Source organism: Panulirus ornatus, chromosome 24 (assembly GCF_036320965.1).
Source record: "Panulirus ornatus isolate Po-2019 chromosome 24, ASM3632096v1, whole genome shotgun sequence".
Taxonomy (NCBI): Eukaryota; Metazoa; Arthropoda; class Malacostraca; order Decapoda; family Palinuridae; genus Panulirus; species Panulirus ornatus.
Genome location: NC_092247.1, coordinates 10,749,561 through 10,773,339, shown reverse-complemented (window position 1 = coordinate 10,773,339; position 23,779 = coordinate 10,749,561). Strand labels below are relative to the sequence as shown.

General features: G+C 42.8%; 1 protein-coding gene across 1 annotated transcript in view; it reads left to right on the top strand.

The window, feature by feature from the left end:
- LOC139757100 (uncharacterized) overlaps positions 1-23,779 on the top strand; it is a 71,108-nt gene that overhangs the window by 750 nt on the left and 46,579 nt on the right. The gene's annotated exons all lie outside the window — the stretch shown is intronic.

Genomic DNA, 23,779 nt, shown 5'->3' with positions numbered 1-23,779 from the left:
CCTATCTCCTATAGCTGTAATCATCATACGTTTGGAAGCGAGGAGCTGCCAGCCAGAACTCTCTTTCTCTCACTACTCTCTCTCTCTCTCTCTCTCTCTCTCTCTCTCTCTCTCTCTCTCTCTCTCTCTCTCTCTGTACTTCAATATGGCCAAAATCTCGTTTCAACAACCTTCATCTGGTATATCTCATCCTAATACTACCGCAAGGTCCCTTCTATAGCCACCATTCGACCAGTGGTGTGTATGTGTGAGTCGCGAACCCCTGGCGTGATGATGAGCAAGGGTCACGCCTTATATAACCAGTAGCGGCAAATTATACAGTAACAGAATATCGATGTTAATCACTCGTCCTTCGTGGGTTCTTCGACAATGGCGAGGGGAGAGGCCATACACCTGTCCGACACACCTGTGTCACCTACCTGTTGGCACACCCATCTCGGTCCTCAAGGATTCATCAGTATCACACCGATCGTCCATCACTATATTCACATCTCACACTCTTTAATTACACGAAAAAAATGATAATTATCGAAGAGTTACACAGACGCTGAATTCTGAGATATCCTTCCTTGAATTATATTTTATTCAATTGTATCTCTCTCTCTCTCTCTCTCTCTCTCTCTCTCTCTCTCTCTCTCTCTCTCTCTCTCTCTCTCTCCAATCTCTTTTTCTCTCTCTCTCCTTTATAACCTTGGTCATGCAAACATCGCACAGCTCTTTTATTCATAAGAAGTGCTAACTTTATATATGTACATATATAATGACACCTTGCTAATAAAGGTGATTTAAAGAGATAAAGACATGCAAATACAGAGATCAATAAATACCATTAATCATATGATAGGATACAGTACGTGTCCATGTGGGTCGTGATAAGGATTGCTTGATGTCGGCTGTCGGCTGGTAGCAACCCTAGGTCGTATATGTAGTGCCAGTGGCACCCAAGGGCTGTAGATATAGTGTCATTGGCACCTCTGGCATGAAGTGTCAGTAGTTCTTTAGGCCGTGCATATAGTGCTATTGGTACCTTAAGTAATACGTGTAGTGCCAGTAGTGCACTGGGTCGTGCTTGTAGTACCTGTGGTCTGGGTCGTACATGTAGAGTTAGTGGTGCCTTGGGTCATACATATGGTGTGATAAGCACCATAGGTCGTATATGGAGTGACAATGATGCACTGGGTCGTACATAACTACTAACGGTGCTCTGTGCCGCACGTTGAAGCAGACAGCCTCAAATTATACTATGAAAGCCCATGGGGATGCTGGGTCGCTGAGAAAGTGCTCTTGGTGGTTTTAGGTGGTAGAAGATAGTAGGCAGGGAGTGCCCGGGTCTTGAGGGAAGTGTTTTGTAGCGTCCCCGGGCCTTAGGGGTAGAACCCGAGGTGACCCCGGGCCTTAGTACCCGAAGGGACCCCGACCTGTCATACCGCCCCATACCCTTACCTGTCATGCCGCCCACTGCTCTTCCATGTCATGTCGCCTGACGCTCTCACTTACCATGCCGCCCCAAACTTTCACCTTGCATGCCGCCCCACAATCTCATCTGTCATGCCGCCCCACGCACTTACCTGTGATGCCGCCCCACGCTCTCACCTCTCATGCCGCCCTACTCTGCCATGCTCCATCTTCCAGCTACCATCAACCATTTCCATTTAATATAAATCATCCCTACCTACCATAACCCATCCCTCACTTACCATAACAATTCATCCTCCCCAAACCTGCCATAGCATATTCCCAACTACCACAGCCGATCCCCAAGCAACCATAACCCACATATGAGAACTCATAAAACTAAATAAGTTAACCACATAAGGTTTCTCACGGAAAAGGCAAACCGAAACAAGTCTCCAGAGATGATGCGTGCCACATATCTCATGGTTACCATGCGGCACGGCGGGAGACTACCATAAACCATATGATGTACCTACCATAAGCCTTTCCCACACAGCTACCTTAAAACATGCCCCTTAGTTACCATTAACCACTCACCATAATCTTCAGAAGCCACACCTCACAGCTATCACAATTAACGCCTTACAGCTACCAAAATCCACGCCTCAGCCACAATAATCCACGCCCCCACAGCTACCATAATCCACGCCCCACAACTATCAAAATCCACGCCCCACAGCCACAATAATCCACGCCCCACAGCCACAATAATCCACGCCCCACAGCCACAATAATCCACTACCCACAGCTACCATAAGCCATGCCCTATAGCTACTACAGACAACATTCCTAAGGTACAATAACCAAGCGTGATAGTATCTAGCACCTCCTTCTCGCCACCCCCACATGAAACCACAGACCACAGTAAACAGCAGTAAAACCAGCGTCCACACACACGTTACATGCCACACCTCACAGTGCAAACTATCCTGATCCCTCCCTTCACCTACCTATCGACATGCCACGAAACAGCGGCGGCACCAGCATAGCCCTGGAGCACGCCACTCAATCACCAATCCACAGTACGTCCTCCGCCTGCATACATACATTCGCAATATTACGGGAAAATAAACGAGAAATAGCAGCGCTGCGCCGTTTGCTTACTAGACTCATCATAATGATACAATCTGTTTTGTTTTTACTGTCTTGTAGAGTGACTACATTCACCGCGGTCCGAACCACATAGCTGACTCCCTCTTCCGTGATTACAGTCTGTCGTACACTTTCGCTAGCTGACACTAAGCTGTTTTCTTATTCTCCTATTCACTTGAAAATAACAAATTTTTGTTTTTGTCCCTTCCCATTCACTTAGGAGCCGCTGTATTAAGCTGAGCAAAATACTCTACCAAAACATAATAAAACCTGTTGCTTTTATAGAAGCCCGCAGTGTGGCAATTAACGTCAAATTACCAGAAACTTCAGAAGGCGTCATTTTCGTACACCAATCAAAGAAATTAGATTTTTTTTACATTTTCAAACACTCTCAAGGCACTCTTTTATATAGCAGTCTCGGCATGGCAAGAACGAAAGTATAATCCATTTGAGGCCTGGTAGTTGTAAAGCCAGCCAGAGTAGTAAAAGTTTACTGTAAAGCGTAATGGAACGAGCGTTGAGATCCTCAGGTGTTTACAATCCCAATTCCTGAGAGTAGGAATTTGGAATCTTTCTTAAAGTATGGTTTTAGTTACTCTTCATAATGACGGATGACGCTGAAGGACTTTTGTGAAGTCGCATCGTAAAAGGAATTAATCTCAGCTCTAACCCGTTTGTTTGTTTACCACCTCATTTTCTACATTGGTAATGATTACACACACACACATATATATATATATATATATATATATATATATATATATATATATATATATATATATATATATATATATTTTTTTTTTTTTCTTTTTATTATACTTTGTCGCTGTCTCCCGCGTTTGCGAGGTAGCGCAAGGAAACAGACGAAAGAAATGGCCCAACCCCCCCCATACACATGTATATACATACGTCCACACACGCAAATATACATACCTACACAGCTTTCCATGGTTTACCCCAGTCGCTTCACATGCCTTGATTCAATCCACTGACAGCACGTCAACCCCGCTATACCACATCGCTCCAATTCACTCTATTCCTTGCCCTCCTTTCACCCTCCTGCATGTTCAGGCCCCGATCACACAAAATCTTTTTCACTCCATCTTTCCACCTCCAATTAGGTCTCCCTCTTCTCCTCGTTCCCTCCACCTCCGACACATATATCCTCTTGGTCAATCTTTCCTCACTCATTCTCTCCATGTGCCCAAACCACTTCAAAACACCCTCTTCTGCTCTCTCAACCACGCTCTTTTTATTTCCACACATCTCTCTTACCCTTACGTTACTCACTCGATCAAACCACCTCACACCACACATTGTCCTCAAACATCTCATTTCCAGCACATCCATCCTCCTGCGCACAACTCTATCCATAGCCCACGCCTCGCAACCATACAACATTGTTGGAACCACTATTCCTTCAAACATACCCATTTTTGCTTTCCGAGATAACAGACAGAGACATACAAAATCTTCAAAGAAAACCAGTCACACAAACGCATCTATATACCTCCAGTAAGCTTCAAGAGTCACCTGCCCTCGAAATCACACCCGTGGCAGAATAAACCACGTTCACTGTAGGATTAACAACGGGCTTTTTGTTGCCATAAACAGCAACTGTGTACCATAAACCATATTCAATGAATAACAAATGGTCTACGTTTTTGGGAAAACCGTAAACAGTGCATGATAAACACATCCTGCTATGCATTAAACCATACCCACACTGATAAATGAAATTCATTATATGATAAAAGACGTCCACTTTTCGATAAATACATGTCACTATACAAAAAACCAAATTATCAGTTTGATGGAAATAAACCAAGCCGAGTCTCAGATAGATAGGAGCAACTACACAATGAACCACGCCCATTATATGATAACACTGCCCACTGTTGTGGAATAAACGAGGCTCAATGCCAATTCTGACATAAACGAGGTTCACTGCCTACTGCAGAAATAATGAAACTTGTCAAATACTGTAGAATGAACGAGATACTGCAAGAATAAACGGAGTCTACAGTATGCTAAGCGTCGTTTATTGTGTGAAGATAAAACTTGTGATAAGAAAACGCAGTGATAAGGCGATAGTCATACTGCAATGTTGTTACATCACAGTGATAATGCTGTGTCCGTAACTAAATGAACATTACCCTTGACGGTAACGTTACCACGGTAACGCTGCGTTACAAACATCTGTACATGATGGTGATAACAAGGTGATAGTAACAGGTAACAGACACTACCCGTACGTAAAAATGCGGCGATGATCAGCGCGATTGGAACAGTGATATGAAAACATTTGTGGCGAACGAGCGAGACCCAAAGGACTCCCTAACAAGCCCCATCGCAGCTGGAAGGCAAGCGTTGGCACGTGGTGCACATCATAAAGATGGAGGCAAACTCACAAACGTCAAAACTCTGGAAAAAGAAAAAACAAAAGTAAAATATTTTGGTTCGGAAAAAAATAAGTAAATTATACGTCATTATAGGAAAAAATAACTGATATACAATGATGCGTAAAAATTAGTAAAAAAAAAACCGCTGGGTAAGAGGAACGGCGGTAAGAAAAAAAAGCGTCTGTATTTTTTACAATCAGGGGATGAAATAATGTTTTTATTTCTGCAAAGTGAACTCCAACTCAATCAGGCCATTTATGAGTTTGGTGAAAATGTATGATATCGTCCACTAGCCGGCCACAGGACCGCCCTCCCCAACCCATGTGTGTCTCGGCTACGGTTAAAAAAGCCATACGTCTAGACTGCACAAGTAAGACCGTATATCAAGTAGTTACATGTAAAAACTACATCTCAAAAAGGTATAAATCAAAGGCTATAATCAAGTAACTGACATCACGTCCAGAAGGTAAAAGAGCACACGTCAGGAGCGTTCAAAGAAAGGCCACACGCCGGGAAGGTACAAGTCAAACGCCACGCGTCAAGAGGACGCAACACGACGTACGCAACAGGTCCGCCAGCAGTCTCTCCACGACACATTTTGCAACACTCTCAAGAAATGTCTTGGAAGCGAATTTTCACGCAGACCAGTCACAAAGCTGTTTTATTTTGGTCGTTGCCTCCAGATGGATGGTGACTTAAAAACGACGGATTCCCTGAGAAATACGGGAACAGCGAGCTGTAAAACATTGTCACCTCCCAGGGAAGCGCACTCCACCTGTAAATGTCGCGTCGTCGATGATAATGTTTTACGTGAAGGACTCAACATCAAATTACAAGAAATTAACGTTGAATTTTACGGAATCGACCATGAACTGCAAGAATTCCACAACGAAATTCAAGGAAAAGACGTCGAAATTTCAGTAGACGTCGGACTGTAAAGACGCTTTAGCACTAACATTAAATATTCTGTATTCTAACCAAAGCAGCACTGATGATATGCACTCAAAAAATCCATCTTAAGATGCAACTAGCCCGTTACTCAACTCTCAAGAGCCGCTTATAATACTGACAAATTGACAAAGATAATTTCCGCACAAAGATAAAATAATGATTTTTATTCACTATAAACATAATGGCAAACACAATACACTAAAATTCCGCATCACCTGTACAGGAGGTGTCTGATAAAAGGTCCAGCTGTTGCTGATACCGCAGTACATTGTACCATAGATTTGCGCAAGGTAAACAAAAGTCTCACAACCATACAACGTGTACCAAAGTTTATCATTAATATGTTTGAAAAACATCTAGTGTCAGCACTTCACACTGTAAACTACTAACAGGTTTACATCAAAACAAAGGTTAACTAAAGTTCTTATTTCATTAATTAGCAAGTTTGTGGATAAGACCTTTCGTTCTTTGTACGTGACACCAGTTCACTGCTTTGCAGGTCATGACAGACCTCTGTATGTTACAGTTCAACTCAGCGGTCAACCTATCCCGATCAGATTAATCTATATGCTAATTTCTGTCAGTATAAGTAAAGCCACACTTCATATATATATATATATATATATATATATATATATATATATTTGCCGGTCTTCGTAAATTAGTGTTTCTCAGCCCGCAGTATTTGAAAATGATCGTGCCACTTGCTAAGGCCCGCATATTTGCGTCTATCAGTTTTCTGTTGTATGCGGGTCACCATTGTTTATACATTACACTAGACTTGTGTTCAACAATATCTATCGTTTTTACGGCAGTACATCAACAAAGTCATTGTCTAGATTTTCCTTTATTTTAGCCCTTACCTACCAAGCACCTTTACTATTTCTTATTCACTTTTTCTATTTCCAATCAATATTTTTCTGACCTTCAGCCTTGGACAAATCATATCCCCGTCAGCGCTTGGCCAGGTCACATCCCGTCAACGTTCGGGCAAGTCAGTTCCCCGTCTAGCTTTGTCCGTGTTTTCCCTGTCAAGCCAAGGCCGCACTCATCTGGCTACTATCCCACAGGCGCATTTTTTTGGCTGCCATCCTAAGGGCGCTTGTTTCTGGTTACCATCCCAGTTAGAATTTTTCCTCAGTCGGTGTTTTCTTTAACACTTCTTCGCCAGCATCTTAACTGTTTTTCTTCTTCCCACTCCAGGCCCATCTCTCCTCGCCAGTCTTAAGCCTTCAGTACCACGTTGCTATCCTTAAGCATGATGATGTGACCCTTGAGTATGATGGTACTACCCTCGAGTATGATGGTTTGGCCTTTGACCTGACACTTATGGGTTCAAACAAAAGCTTTGCCATCATACCCAAAGGTTGTGTCATTGTGTACAAGAGTCGTATCTTCGTGCTTAAGAATCGTATCGTCGTGCTCCGTGATCGTGCAGTCGCGCTCAAGGTTCATATCGTCGCGCTCAGGGAGTCCAACACTCCTTGGTGGTCTGCAGCAACTAGTTATCCCCTCCCCTCCGCTCCTCTCCCACTTTTCGCACGGACTCTCTCTCTCTCTCTCTCTCTCTCTCTCTCTCTCTCTCTCTCTCTCTCTCTCTCTCTCTCTCTCTCTCTCTGTCTCTCTCTGTCTCTCTCTCTCTCTCTCTCTCTCTCTCTCTCTCTCTCCGTCGGCCCTTTTATCATAATTAAGAACTATTACCACAACCATACGCTCCCCTCCACGTTTGAGCCCCGTCGCCGCCCACTTCTTTCACCGAGTTACCCCCATCTCACCCTCTTCCCTTTCATCTGAGACCCGACCCTTTTCATATGGGGCAGCCGCCACCCTTTTCTCCCCATGAACTATTAGCCTGATGTGGAGCATCGTTTGAACTGGTGCTGTGGATGGCTGATGACAGGTCGTCTTTGCTTAATGATCTGACTGACGTCCCTGACTTGTTCGTGACAGTCTTCACAGTCGCGAGTGGAAAAGTTTTATTTTTGAAGTCATTTGGTTCAGGGCGTCGCATTAAACGTTATAAATCTGCTCACAGCGCCTGAGCAGAACATCGTCTATCTAACAATTTTTTTTTATTTGATTCTGGGTGTCGCTATAAATTAATATTTTCTTGACTCAGAGCGTAGTATTAAACCATTGTCCTCTGTTTAAACTATCTGGATCGAACCGTTGCATCAAACAAGTGTCTCCTGTTTCGATGTCTTTTCCATTCACTGTTGAATAACGGGGTTGACCCGACGTTAAACCTGACCGAGTTAAATTCTTTTTTTTTTTACTTTAACCTGTTGAATAGAGATGAGAGGCAATCTTCGCTTTGCCTTAAATTATAGGACGCTCTAGATCGTCGATGAAGATAATGCATATTTGCAGCTAATTTGTTAACCCCAGGCATAAATAAGCTTCGATCTAGCAAATTTTAAACCCTAACCATTACTGATCGCAAGACTGCTCGGCCACGCACTTATCTTCATCGTCTTGAATAAACTACAGTCAAGCTAGATTCTTTCTTTTCTTTTTTTGTTGTTTACTTATATTACTACTGATCTGTTGTCACTTTAATATCCCTAGTTATACCGGTAACTTGGAAGTTAGTTTTATGTAAAGAAGTCATTCGAACCCGCTTTTGGACGATGCATGAGTCATTATATTTACGACTTCGGATTCGTTATCTAGAGGTTAAGACGCTGGTCTTCGAAGGTCAAGAATCCAGGATTTCTACCTGACGTTGTGCACAGTACCCACCAGGCCTTCCCATGGCGTACTTAGTTCTGATCTGTCACTCTGCTTCACTTTTCTGGAAGAACAGCATCTCTTTCGGTTGCAAACGACTTAATCCAATGTTGTTCGTTGAAGGTGTATAAGTGTATAGCCATTTGCTTACCATCGGTATTTTTGAGCTTTGACTTTTCTGAAGCTTGCCCACATATATTCTATCCTGGCCAGCGGGGAAATTAACACTAAAATTATTTCCAAGACACTGTGACTGAAACTCAAATGAGACGTCTCGGCTAGATCGGTGGTGGGAGAAAATGGAGAACATATAGAACATCAACATGTGTGAATTCTTCTGATCACTGTCGACCATTTGTCTTACCCCACAAGCATGGGGTGTGGGCCCTTACCCTTTATATAAGTGGTACACAGAAGAGTTTTTAACACTGAATTGAAAAAAAATAAAGACGGATGAATAAAACAATGTAATTCATGAACTAGGCTTTTAACTGTTCACCAGTTAATTACCTGTGCACAAATTGTTCATGAAAAAAATATATTCGCTTAACCAAGGTTTAATTCACTTTATGCTTCTTAAGGGGTACTGAAACGTTAGATGAACAAATGGAAGATATGTAAACGTGTCTTACCGAAACATGCAGTTCTCGGAGCCAGGGTTCGAACGCAGGTGGATTAGCGTCAGAGCTGAGCGGCCTAGCTGGCAGGAGGTTACGCCAACACTTGGGCCACAACACAAGCCCTTCCTTCATAACCCACTGCCAGGGAAGGATAGGGTTGGCGATGACCACCGTCGTGCAACCCTGCTCCTCTTTTCAGACTCTTCCTTGGATCTTACCCCCACTTTTCTTTACCTTCCCTCCCCCATCTTCTTTACTTTTCTATCATAATTTCCTTAATGTCTAACATATTTCATCCTCATATTGTTTCTTTTGCGCTCTTTTCTAAGCCAACTCTTTCTCTAAACTGTACGTAAACCCTTCTTGTCTTAACGCTTTATCTCCCTATTTTCTCCTTACATTTGAGTGTACATTCAACACTGCCTCAATATTTAGCACCTCATCCTTGTGCTCCTTCATTCCGCGTCTAAGTCTACCATAACCTTTTACATCACACATATTCCCTAGTCTCCCTCACCTTCTGTTCTGTATTCTCCCATTTAATCGTTCTTCCTCCCTCACATCCCCCTTCCTTCTTACTTTTCTCCTCACCCCTCTCCAATTCCCACTCCTCATCTGCCACCCATGGTAACCCACAGTTTTTTGCCCCTCCAGACGTCAAGCCTTAGCCCGTCCGCTCGAGTGACGAAGGAGTTCAATCCTCTTTTCTGAGCTAAACGCTTTACAATGGGTTTCGTGGGTGATATAGCACCGCTGTATTGAAATTGTATTTCACCTCCATTTAAAGAGCCAGAACAAAAATTGTGCGCTGTCCTGGGATTGGCTTTTTTTTTTAAGAACGAACTCTCATTTCCTTTCCGCCGTAAAAAAAATTCTTATAGTAAATATCATATATATAAGTACATTATAGTAAATATCATATATATAATAGTAAATATCATATATATAATAATAAATATCATAAATATAAGTATATTATAGTAAATATCATATATATAAGTACATTTCGGATAATTTTTATTTTTATTTTTGTCAATAAGTAAGACCTGTTATTATCCTCGTTCTCAGATAGTTTTTGTTAAAAAGAATGAAGTAAAGCAATTTATGGTCTTAGTTTCTTCTTTACGTTCAGATTATTAGTCTAAGAATGTGACGTGTTTGGGTAAAGACTTACGTCGGCTGTCGTGGTTTTTCCGACGGAATTAAGGACGTGATTGACTCAGTTTTACATCACTCCTGGACAATATCGGCGCGCCAAGGCTGCTATTGAGAAAAAGAACGGCAATCAAACTTAATATAAGCCATTATTCACCGGGTCCAGCACGCCAAGTGGTTCAGGGCAAAAAAATGGAGGGTGTGTGAAGGGGGTTTGTGGTGTCGAACATGGGGAGAAGCAGGTGATGACAGGAACAAGAAGTGTGTGGACTCGGGGGAAGGAAAGATAGGAAAAGAAGAGGTGATGATTTAACGATAGAAAGAACAGAGAGTTATGACAGGAGTGAGGAAAGATGTAGGAGAAGGGTAGGTCGCCTATATACCTTATGTATTTTATCCTAGGCCAGCGGCAGAGCGACTGAGGCTTTGTGCCCGGCTCTTGCCTTGTCACCGGCGGGCTAAGGTCCTGACATCACCGTCCTGGGACGGGCAGGAAGGTCTTGGGAACAGTCGTGATAGGCACGCTGTCCACCACTCCTGCCTTACCAGGACTGTGCGACTTTATGAAGAGATCATAACGTATGGAGAGTGGTATTTCATGTTATGTAATTATGTAGATTCAGAAATAAACGGGACAATACTGTAGCAACTTAACCATTGCTCTTGTGAGTCAGTGATGAGGAGTTGGTAGAGAGATTGGACGTGTTCTGTAAAACATAGTTGCTGAAGTTAGGGTGTATGGTGTCATGAGTCGCAAATACAGTTCACAAATATCAGATAATCGACAGTAGTTAATCACGCGTAGCCGGCTGGACTTTACAGTGTGTGATGAGTTGAAAAGAGAAGGGCTGATTAATGCCAAAAAGGAACTAGTCACTAAGAGACTGAGCCATCCTGAAAAGTCTGACTAAATCTTTGCATAGTAGTCCTCTGTTCATTCGTACCACTTGACAGAACATATGCAAACATCTTTTTAAATACGCGTCTTATTCGCCATATTCATAGATTTTCACTGTACACACACTCATCAATTAAGTGAGAACAGGCCCTCGGCAAGCATGAGTGTTCGCAAGTGTGTCTGTGACCGCATGACAAGTGTAGGTGTTCACTTGATTTGTTCACTATACATACTACTCCACCTACCATAGAGTGGGTGAACACATACTACCGTCAGTGGAGGACGATGATTCTCTCGTAAGTGCCTCGTGTAACTAGCGCTACATTGTGATAATTTTTGCTATGCTTCGGTAATCTGCGCTATGCTGTGTAGCCTACACTCTGCGGCGCTAATCTACGTTATGTTGCATTAAACTAAGCAATGTTACGGTGATTGACCCTATACTGCATTACGCTCTACTCCATTAGCCTTAGTTATGTGCGGTAATCATCGCTAACCTGAGACAGCCTATGCTTTACTTTGGTAATCCACGCTTTACTGCGGTAGGCCATGCGACGGTAACTTACGCTATTCTGCGTTAGTTACTCTTTGCTGTGGTAATCTAAACTATGTTGCGGTAATCTGTGCTGTACTGTGGTAATCTATGGTATGCTGTGATTATAGACGTCATGCTCTGATAATCTACGTCATATAATAGGGATCTCAGGCTCTCGTTTCGGTGTTCCATGCCGTGCTGTGGTCATCCCTTGCAATGCTGTGATTCTGGTGAGCTAAGTTATAGATATTTAAAGGTAAGACGGTTGTACGGTGCTATGATGTGAATATCCTCATGTATAGTGTAGAGTGCCGTTCTATAAAACTATGCTGCCAGTTGTGGTTGTTTATATGGGTAGATATTTTCTGGTAAATATATCGTGTTATATGCCGTAAATATCTTCCATTAAGCTCTCTCCCTATGGCCGAGGTGTGAATATCTTCCGATATGCTGCGATCAACAAACGCCATGCAGTGAACACCCCTGGTATGCTGCGGTTATGTAAAGCTTTGGTACGAGCGTTCTACGGTATGCTGCCCTTGTGTTGTGCTATCCAAGAGTCATCCCCCGTTATGCTGTAACCGTATTAAGATAACAGATCAGGAGCACAGGATCTAATACGGGATTGATGCGACCCACATACATTGTGGAAAGCATACAGGCAGACAATAAAAATTACCTAAACTGACTTTACTGAAGCTATCATTTCTAGAAACTAGTAAGTTATAAAATCTAACAGTTATAAAAACTACAACCGCGAGACCTTACACCTATTGAAACTTAAACCCATCTGAAGAATCTAACGACCACAAGAGCCAGAATTGTTAAAGCTAACACTCAGTAAAATAACTTTCGTGGAAGCTAGAGCTGGATGAAGCCGAGATCGGGAGACTGTACAGCAGCTGGTGATCACGGCGAGGGTGAAGACATGTCAGTAAGCCACGAGGTTCAACCCTGGAACAGCGAGATGCAAGACTAATGATGCAGTAGGTATAGCTTCCCATACAGCCCACTCTGGATCAAGCAAAGATATGATGTTATGGACTGATCACCCGTGATAGTGGTTCTGAACCGCTCATAATCCATATTTCGTGCCAGATTATTGTAATCAAACGTTATAACTTACTGATACTCTATGAAAAGTGCTCCTCCCACCCAAACATGTAGGACCTGGCCCTATTTAAAAGGTAAGCCTTTCTCTTCTTCCAAAACTCTTAGACTATTTTTCCTCGTCTCTCCTTATTCCTCTATCTGTCTAACTCTACCTATTTCGATTAAGGCCTGACCTCAGTGAGGACTATCCGCCGTCACTGGAGCCTTTGACACACACACACACACACACACACACACACACACACACACACAGTCAGACCAGATGTAAGTCACAGACTGTCAGGAGCAATTATCTCCCCCCATACAGCGTTAAAAATTAAGCAGACAACACGCACTTTCGTATTATTTAAACGTTAGCTGGTGAAGCAACTGATGGACCTCAGGGCCGCTGTGGAACCCTTCATGGCCTTTAAGACGGTGGCGGCACTTGGACTTGAACATAGCTTGACTGTAAAGGACGATCCATGAGCATGACCCACAGCACGACTGTACGAACTGCGAACACAACATTACGACCCTTAGGATATGATGGACTGGCCTTGGATTTGACCCTTAAAGAGTCAGGTCAAAGACAGAATCAACGTATCCAAGAATCCTAATGTCGTGCTCAAGGGACGTACCATCGTGCTTAAGGTTCGTGCCGTCGTGCTCATGGATCGAACCTTCGTGCTCCGGGGGTTGATCTTGTTTCACTATCAGGTCATGTTCCGCGAAGCACATTGATATAATTGATATAATCATCACAGACATCTTGTATTTTATTTACTATTCAGTATTTTCTTACGAATACATCTCTTACCATCACACTGTGCCTTTCGAGAACAAACCCACCTCTTTAATTTAGACTTTTGCCAATATTTCTCATAGCTAAGCAAATGAACTTACTTTTCCTGCTTCGAACAGTTCATATCTTGTATAAAACTTTTTATGAAAATAATTTTACAGACTCTTTGTGTGTGGTGATAACATCTCTGCACACTACATTACAAGTTCTTCGAACTTGCCTCTCTCGGTCTGTCGAAGACTTATTATATCACTGATTTTCACCGTCATGCCATTTTTGTCAATAACATAATCTGATCTCGTCTTTATCTTCTAAGATTCTAACGTGATCCCAGTAAACTAATCAGACATATTCACTCAGTAGGAAGCAAACACAATACTAAACATAGTATTCAAGTACATTGTTGAAACAGTGCAACTTACTCAAGTCCCTTATTTTCACGTCTTTTTTCTGTGGAAGGTTTCGGTCAGGGAGTTTAGAATCCTCAATGAAGCCAAACCATGAATGAAATATAAAAAGGGCTAAAGAGATAGAGAGCCCAAGAGAGAAGAGGAAAGATAATCAATGAGCTCTAAAGCAAGTTGAAAACTCTCCTTTTGAAAAGCAAACTACACCTGCAGGCAAAGACATGAGAGGGTAAAGGGTTCCAGTACCAATATTTTGTAAAGACTGGGTAATCTCTCAGACCCAAACATACTGGTTCCCTTGTATGAATCATCCGCCCATTATTAGCTCCGAATGTCCGTTGTAGACGAGGCGGGTCTGACCCTGTAATTACTCTGGCACTCTTCAACCTTTGACATATCCAACACTACAAAATTATCTCGTTCACTCCACCATACGAGAAAGGTTTTCCCAGTCTGCTTCATGCATGAGCACAATCGGTTTTCCATATCTGATTTTACCAAAGACTTAAGTAGATAGAGATCTTAAAACTACCAAAATGCTGTAATGACTACTTCACATCATTTGGCAAAAGAGAAAAAGTGGACTTTCAGCAGGTGTGTCGTGGTGACGGGCCTGAGGATATGTTTGTTAAATACCTTAAGTTATCCATATATCTGTAGCTAAATTTTGAGGCAATGCCTTCCCGTTCGTTTAAAACATAGTTAAGGCAGGGCTGGTTATTTGAGCTTTAGGCTTATCATTTGCCGGGGTCATTAGAACCATGAACTTCAAGTTATAACCACCAATCAAAAAACACCTCCTTCTAGTGTTCAAGGTCATTCTGAAACCACACAGTCGCTCACAGCATATACAGACCTTCTTTCTATTTTGTAGCTAATGGCTACTGACAACTGAATTGCCATCAGACATACGCTATTCCAGAACTTTTTCCTTATGTTTGATATTATTCATTTGATGACTGTGTTAAGGTCACGGCAGTGAGACAACCACCTGTGGTGCCGCCTCGTGGACACTGGGGGAGAGAACCACCTGTGGTGCCGTCCTGCGGAGCACTGGGGGAGATATCCACCTGTGTTGGCGCTACGCAGAGGACTAGGGGAGATAACCACCTGTGGTGATGTCCCACGGAGCACTGGTGACGCCCTATGGATCAAGTGGAGGGAGAACCACCGGCGGTACCGTCCCGCGGAGTCCCGGGGAGAGAACCACCGGTGGTACCGTCCTGCAGAGCTCCCGGGGAGAGAACCACCGGTGGTACCGTCCCGCAGAGCTCCCGGGGAGAGAACCACCGGTGGTACCGTCCTGCAGAGCTCCCGGGGAGAGAACCACCGGTGGTACCGTCCCGCAGAGCTCCCGGGGAGAGAACCACCGGTGGTACCGTCCTGCAGAGCTCCCGGGGAGAGAACCACCGGTGGTACCGTCCCGCAGAGCTCCCGGGGAGAGAACCACCGGTGGTACCGTCCTGCAGAGCTCCCGGGGAGAGAACCACCGGTGGTACCGTCCCGCGGAGCTCCCGGGGAGAAAACCACCGGTGGTACCGTCCTGCAGAGCTCCCGGGAAGAGAACCACCGGTGGTGCGGTCCCGCGGAGCTCCCGAGGAGAGAACCACCGGTGGTGCAGTCCCGCGGAGCTCCCGAGGAGAGAACCACCGGTGGTGCAGTCCCGCGGAGCTCCCGGGGAGAGAACCACCGGTGGTGCAGTCCCGCGGAGCTCCCGGGGAGAGAACCACCGGTGGTGCAGTCCCGCGGAGCAGTGGGGAAGAGGACCACTGGTGGTGTTGCCACCCCGTGATTGTTTATATTGCATGGTGGTGTGACTGGCTACAGATATCCACGTAGTGACAGACCGGCACATTACAAGAACAATAAACCTCGACCAAGATTACACATCTCACGAAATACTTCTTCAACAACAAAACAACTGCTGTTAATCTTAACAATAATACTATTACCTCTACGATCGGTGTTCTTGGTGTTGTTTTTGCTACGATTAATACTGTTGTTATCGTCGAGAACGATAACTGCTGACATCTAACTAGCTACGCTAGCACAGCGGACTGCTATCGTGACTATGATGAAATCTATGAAACCCGTTTTTGCCATTTTTTAGGTTACAGTGCAACCACCACCAACTGCATCACACTATTTCAACATTTTCTTACAACCGGCGACATTTGAAGTAGTTTCACCACTGAACTGTACAGATACACACTAGTTGCACCATCATTTGCAACATGTATCAAAACTCACAAATTTCATTCGGCAAACATCTTATCACATTAGCAATTTACTGGCTCAAGCACATTATCCCTCCATCTACTTTTCTTTAATTCTAGCTTTTATATAGTAGTGATGACACCATTTTGTCATATTCTTAAAGCTAACGCGCCACTGTCACGCCAATTTCCTTAGTATCTATCACATATATAATCAGTTTGTTGATCTGTCAAGAGAAGATCAGTTCAGTGTCTCCTGACAGTTCTTGGCGCACTGCCCTTCATCATATGCAGTCAAACTGTCAACAGCAGTAATATCTATCGTGTGCTGCATCTCTTCTTGTGTCGTAAATTCTTTTCCCATGAACAGTTGCCCCGTCTATACAAAGAACTGATTAGCCCATAATTGGAGGACTGCTCTCACATAAGGGGAGGTTCTAGCTCTGCATACTTGACACAGATGAGTACAGAGCAATCCGACTTTTCAACAGTCTGTTCTCCAAACCTGACCCATTTGTTTTCCGCCGAGCCGCACTATTGTTTCCCCCGTTATGTAGATATTACTTCGGCATGTGTTCCCGAGAACTGGCTGCTTGTGTGCTCCCGTCGATGGCTAGATCATGTAATACTCTACATGCCACTGCATCCTGTATTTACTGTATGGCCGTTGACAAATCAAGGGTGCACGACTGTGACGACTGTTTTTTTCCTTACATCGCTAAACTATGGAACTTTTCACTCTCTCATGTCTTTCCTCACTGTTAAAATCGGACCGCTTTTTAAACGATACCAGAGTATCGTATTTCACAACATTCACAACACCTGTTGCTAAAAGTACAAGATAGAGAGAATGCTATGTATCCTTGAGGTGGAGGTGTTTATTTGTTATGGAAGTAGGAATTACCTGCAAGGTGATACAACCAACTCCAAGATTAAGGTGAAGTGTTGGGAAGTACCAACCATCACTGGTTCTGCCGTCGCCTCGCTCTGTCCACCGGAAGAACTTGATGGGGAGGTGTGAGGGAGTGGGGGCCTGGGAGAGGGATGTACCGCGTGCTGGGAAGTTGGGGAAGGGGTAGCAGACCAAGGGAGGGTTGGTACCTTGTGACTAGTGAGGAAGTAGGAAGGGACGGGGGAAATGTCCCTTGCCATGCATGAGCTGTCCACGTGACGCTGTTGTTTGGAAACGAGATACTTTTCTTAGTTTCTCAGCTTCCCCTGCTCGATCAGAATCTTTTGTAATATGAAATGATGCATACGGCTTAACTCTGCAACGTATGCCTTTTTATGTGTGTGTGTGTGTGTGTGTGTGTGTGTGTGTGTGTGTGTGTGTGTGTGTGTGTACCTCATGATAAGGACCTCTTTTGTACCGTCTAGGGTTGGATGTTTTACGCACTGGGGGAGCCCTCTCTTAGAGTTTCTCCATCATATAACTTTTTAGTTTAGTGTGCTATCAGCATTCATATTTCATTTATCTTATTTTATTCATTTACTGCTTTCATGCTGTAAAATAACTTCTTTACATCTTATTTTAACATGTTTTCTTGCTATGGTCCATAGCTGATTTAGAAACTTGAAAGTTGTGATCAAATCGCCCCTTGCTCTTCTCTTATTCATGGTGTACAAATTTATGGCTAATTCGTTCACTGTAACTCAGCTCTCTTAATTCTGTGAACATCTTTGTTGTCCTCCGCTTGACTTTTATCATTTTAGTCATCTTTAAGCACGGTGCCCACACTTAAGAAGCATATTCTAGTTTTGACCTATTATACCACATGAAAAGTATGCTCAACATTTTCTTATCTATATGTTCAAAAGCATTTGGAATATTTGGAGGCAGAAGTTTGTATTTTTTACAGTTATCCTGAGATGAAAACCTTGCGGCAAGCTGGATACCGTGTAATGTAGAGTCCCAAGTCCCTTTTACACACAGCTGCGGCTTATGTCCTAATGAATAACATTCGTATGTAGCTTTCTTTCATTGTGTTTCATCATTATTACTTTGCATATTGTGCTGTAGATTATTGGGGTAGTAAAGCGTCTTATGGTGCAGAAGCGTGTGATGGTGCAGATCTAGATTCCTGTACACCTCTCTCAATCAGACTACGTTGTCTACCACACTTGCTCTCTTATACTTAGTCCATGAGAAATAGGGTCTAACTCTGAAAAAATAATGATGTCAAAACTTTTAACTGAATTTCATCAACCTTATATAAGGCCAGCTTTGAATATTGTCTTGGTCCCCATGTAAGTTGATACAATCCTTTTTCTTCTTTATCTCCTTATCGTAACATTGACATAATCAGTAAACATATTCATGTATGATTTTAGTTCTTCTGGCAAGATTTTGATGTGGACCACGAGGAGCAATGGTCTTAGGACCGAGGCCAGCGGCCTCGGTCCTAAGACGGCTCCTCTGACATAAGTCCTTGTCCCCTGACATTAATTTTCCGCCCATTGAAGGAGTCTGCCTCTTGTTCCTGCCTGAAGATCTAGCTTGCTATTTTAACTTCCCATGTATTACAACGCCATATGCTTTCTGGAGGTCCATAAATGCATAATGCATCCATCCTATTTTGATGAAAACAGAGGCCACTATCTCCTTTGCAATACTTTTCAATTTACTTTTTGGCCATCTTTTCTAAGGTTTTACAGACCCAACTCACCATGGAAACTGGTCAATAACTGAGGCTAATATCAGTCTCCTCTCTTAAAGACAGAGAGAACATTTGGCCCTTTTGTATTCCCTTGGCATTATACCCTCCTCCAGGGACATATTAAACCTTACTTTAAGCAGTTGTCAATAATCTGTACACTTCCTCCACACATACGGAGAAGCTTGATCTGGACTGTGAGCTTCATGTGGGTCAAGACCTTTTACATTTCATCAGTCTTCCTTCCTTTGTCTTTTCTGTTTTAATGTTTTTCAAATCTTTTTCCCATTTACTAGCAGTCCATTTGCCTTTTGTATTCATTGTTTTCAAACTGAAATTCGTTTTACATCACAATCTTGACTTCTTTGAGATGGTGGCAGGACCATCCCGCTTTCTTATCTCATATGAAGTTTCTCATATCTTGATTTCTGACCACATTCCTTACTTCTCTATCATTATCAAATTTCTGTCACCTTTCATTACGAACTAAATGATTCTTGTAAGCAAGTTCTTTGGCTTCCATAGGAAGCACCTGTTTACGTACCTCCATTCTGGAGGCAATCACTTCTGGTCGTCTCTTTATATCTTGATATATATATCATTATATTTCATTTTTACCTTAGATATTGCTTTTGGCGTCGTCAGCGCCTTTTAGTCTTTCAGTCAGTATTTCTTCCCTCTTCGCCCTTTCCTTTTTAGGCAGGAATGTAGTCTTGTTTCACTAGCATTTTCTAATCTTGGTGCAACCCAAATTGTTGTCAAAGTCGAGCTGGGTTGATTAATCAACCTCCAAGTCGATTTTTTTTCAATGATCACTCTCACCACTTTTCATGCACCTGATGTCGCAAGTTCGATACTACCTTCTTGCCTGTACCTGATGCTGTTAGTGTTAGCCTTCAGCTACGTTCTTACTTGCACCTGATGCTTTAAGTTGCAATCTGTGATTACTAGGGTCCAGTAGTCTATATGGGCTTTGCAGCTGGATGACCATAACGTCCATAAGGTCGACATTACATCACCAGAGATTGGTAAATACAACCTAGCTTTCGGTCGCTGTGTGACAACGTATGTCGTAACGCAAACAAATGAGGATCTCCACACCTGTAGTTTTTGACGTGTGGGTTGTCATAATGTTTTCCCAACACCTGCAGCAGGGGTAAGAAAACCCTATGCACTACGGCCGTAGGGGTGATGATGGCTCTCTCCGTCAAAGATGTATGGCAGGACCGCTATGCGAGTCTTCAAAATCTATGGAGTTCGCGTGAATATAATAATTACGAGTTCCGGGAGCCAGTGTGAAAGTGGATCGTTGTTCCTGGGAGTTTTGTGAAGAGGGGGGTATTGTAGGGATTTGTGAAATGAGGCATTGTGCGATTTTGTGAAGCGTGGTGTTGTGTGGTTTTATGTAGCGTGATTTTGTATGGTTTTGTGGAGCGTGGATCTGTGTGATTTCTTCATATGTAATTCGTATTTTTTGTAAATTCACATTTTATTCAAATCAGTGTGACGTAAGTATAAGATTAAGCTCTATCTCGTGTATTATTTTGAATGTGTTTTTTTTATTCTGTATTTAGTGGATACTATTGTTCTAGTGTTTCCAAATATTGATAAATATCTGAATCATTAACGAATATCAAATGTTATGTCGCTTTCTCAGACTAGATGTTTTACCATGTGGTCGTATCAAAACTGAAGTATTAAGAACTAACAGTTGCTGGCTCGTACTAGTCCCTACTTCTCCCCGTAAGTCATACACCGCGTGATTTTCTGAGAACATGTTATATACACAGGTGAATTTTATTTCATAGAGACATTTAAGCAACTATAGAACTGGAATCAATACAACCAATAGATTTAAGATTGCTAGGAAATACAGTTATTTGTTTTAACAGTCTAGCCAGCCTTTTCTTTAGATAACTTTACGTAGTTACTGAGAAAGCAATTCATGTCAAATCAGTATTTCCCATTCTTTTGCAAGTCTGTAAACTTAAGGGAAGATGGTCTTATTTAAAGAAGATATCGAAATATGTAACCAATGATTATATTTTGCAGACAACTGATGTCAGTGACAGAATAGCTATTGCACCAATGGTTTAATATACCCAATACTGAGCCCCTAACAGCACAGACCCTGCACATCAACACAGACCCCTCACATCAACACAGACCCTCCTACCCTACCCAAGCTGGCCCAGTCCCACCCAACTCCTTCCCACCTTTGCCCATCACCCATTCCCACCGTTTACATGGTAACCGCTGCAGCTAACACAAACGTTTGGAATAAATTTTGATCTCTCTCTCTCTCTCTCTCTCTCTCTCTCTCTCTCTCTCTCTCTCTCTCTCTCTCTCTCTCTCTCTCTCACGTTCGTATCACATATCAACTGTCCAGTGACCCTAACACGAAACAAATGCCGACTCGCGACACCTGCTCGGCTGTGACGTGCGGACAATACAGTTGTTTATCCATTTTTCAAAAGAACACAGCCGTAAAGTATTCATGTGGTGTGAAGCTTGGAACACTTGTGTCGCTTAGAACACCTGCTCTTGATTGTCCAACACCAGAGTTGACTGGAAGCCACGGCCTGAGTTGTTCTCTTACCTAATCTGGAGTACTGCTAGTGTGTTCTATTATCTCTTTCCTAACTTAGAACAATGCTGGTTTCTTACCTACTACTGTGAAAATTACACTTGTTTTCCCTAAGCAAGAGGTGTCTCCGAGGCAAATTAATTGAATATGTTACGATACTTAAGGTATTAAACAACATAAATATTGATAAGTTCTTTGCGGTAACTCCAGCGCTACCAACGAAAGAAATGGACTAAGACTTAGAGGTCACCGAGTTATCCTGGACTGTACGAAATATTCCTTTCCCAGCGATATTACTGTTACATGTTATAAGCTCCCAGAAAATATATATATTTATTTTTTTCAGAACAACACACTTGATATCTTCAAAATTATGCTTAATCATCACTTGTCACATTTCGGTATATAATGATTAATTTAATCAGTCATCATAACGTAGTGGTATACTATTCTACCTTCTCAACCACCGATCTCTCCCTAGCCATGCTGCGGTAACATACCAACAGTGATTAACCCGTGTCACCTGCTGTGAGAGAGTAAGGATAATTGTATCATTCTTCAACATCAAGAATAATATAGACATGGTAAGTCGAAAGACTGGAGCTCAGGTTTATCCTTACAGTTGTCTTTATAACAAAAAGTGATGGGATGCATGTTGTTGGTGATGGAATGCATGACATATGTTCATTCTACCTTATGACTTTCCAATAAAAATCTACTTCAGATATACTAATCTTGCAAGGTATCTTCTTCTATCTGTTTTCCTTCCTTGTGTTGCCGAATGGAATGAAGGATGGGAAGAGAGCCTTTGCTTTGCTATTCTTTTCTTATACTGCTTTCACCTTGGATGTGTGAGGTCTGTGCATGTACGCAACTCTACGTAACGATTCTTGCCTAGTTTGGCACACTTTTGGTTTGGTCTATCATTTTTTGCTTAACTTGGAACACTGCTGGTGTAGTTTATAAATACTTGCCGAGCTTGGTCAATCATACACTTTTCTTGCAACACGTAACGTCAATGTCTCGACTTCAAAGGAACACTCTACCAGTCTGGAACACTTGACTGCTGCTAAACCCTATCTCACCTTGTAACACAACGTGAAAAAATAATCAGAAAACACCCCAGGCTTCCAACACGCCCAAACGAGGTTCACCCAAACAGTGTGAAACACAGGTCTGTTGCGCAACACACGCCACTGTCACCTGTCGCGCAGCACAAACCAGAAAGTGGAATACTCGACGAGTGTGGGCTGGTGGTGGCGACACGTCTGACACACCTGCGATAAGAAATCTTAATTTCGTCCATTAGGACACACCCACGGGTAAGGGTCATAGAGAATATCTACCTTTCATCCTCTGTACACGACGGCACGACCCTTAAATCACAACGGCACGACCATTTACGGGTAAGGGTACAGCCCACTGAACACGGCGTATAACCCAATGAGCAAAAAGGTACGACCTTTGGAGCACGACGGCAAGACCCTATGATCACAGCGGTACGAACTCTTAAGCTTAATGGTATGACTGTTTGAGCGTAAGAGTATGGTCCTTTTGAGAACGACGATATAACCCCTTCAGCACGATAATATGACTTTTTGAGCACAGTGGTACCTTGTGAGCACGGTACGTTCTTTTGAGTACAGCGGTACAAACTGATGAGTATGACGGCGCGACTCTTTGACCACGAAGGCACTGGCCTTTCAACACGACTTTACAACCCTGTGAACACATTAGTACGACTTCTTGAAGACGATGATACGATCCTTGGGCATGATGACCTGACCTTTAACATGACTTTATTGATATGTCAAAGGCCAGGCCATTATACACAAAGGTCGTACCATCAAGCCCAAGAGTCGTACTGTCCTGGTCAAAGGGTTAATGTCGTTTGTGCAGGATTCGTCGGGCATGGGAATGGAAACCTGTTATAGTGGAATCATTGAAAAAAGAATGTCAATGAAAGAAGATTGAAAGAAGGATTATAATGAGAGAGAAATATGAGGCAATCACTCAAACAGTAATACATCTAACTACGCACCTCATAATTCGTAAAAAGACTTATGTAAAGACACTGACTTCATATATACAAGAAACAGACACGTATGGTTACATTTCAACATTGGTACAGAGAAAATATACAGTTACTACATACAGAGTTAAGCAAGAATACGTTTATA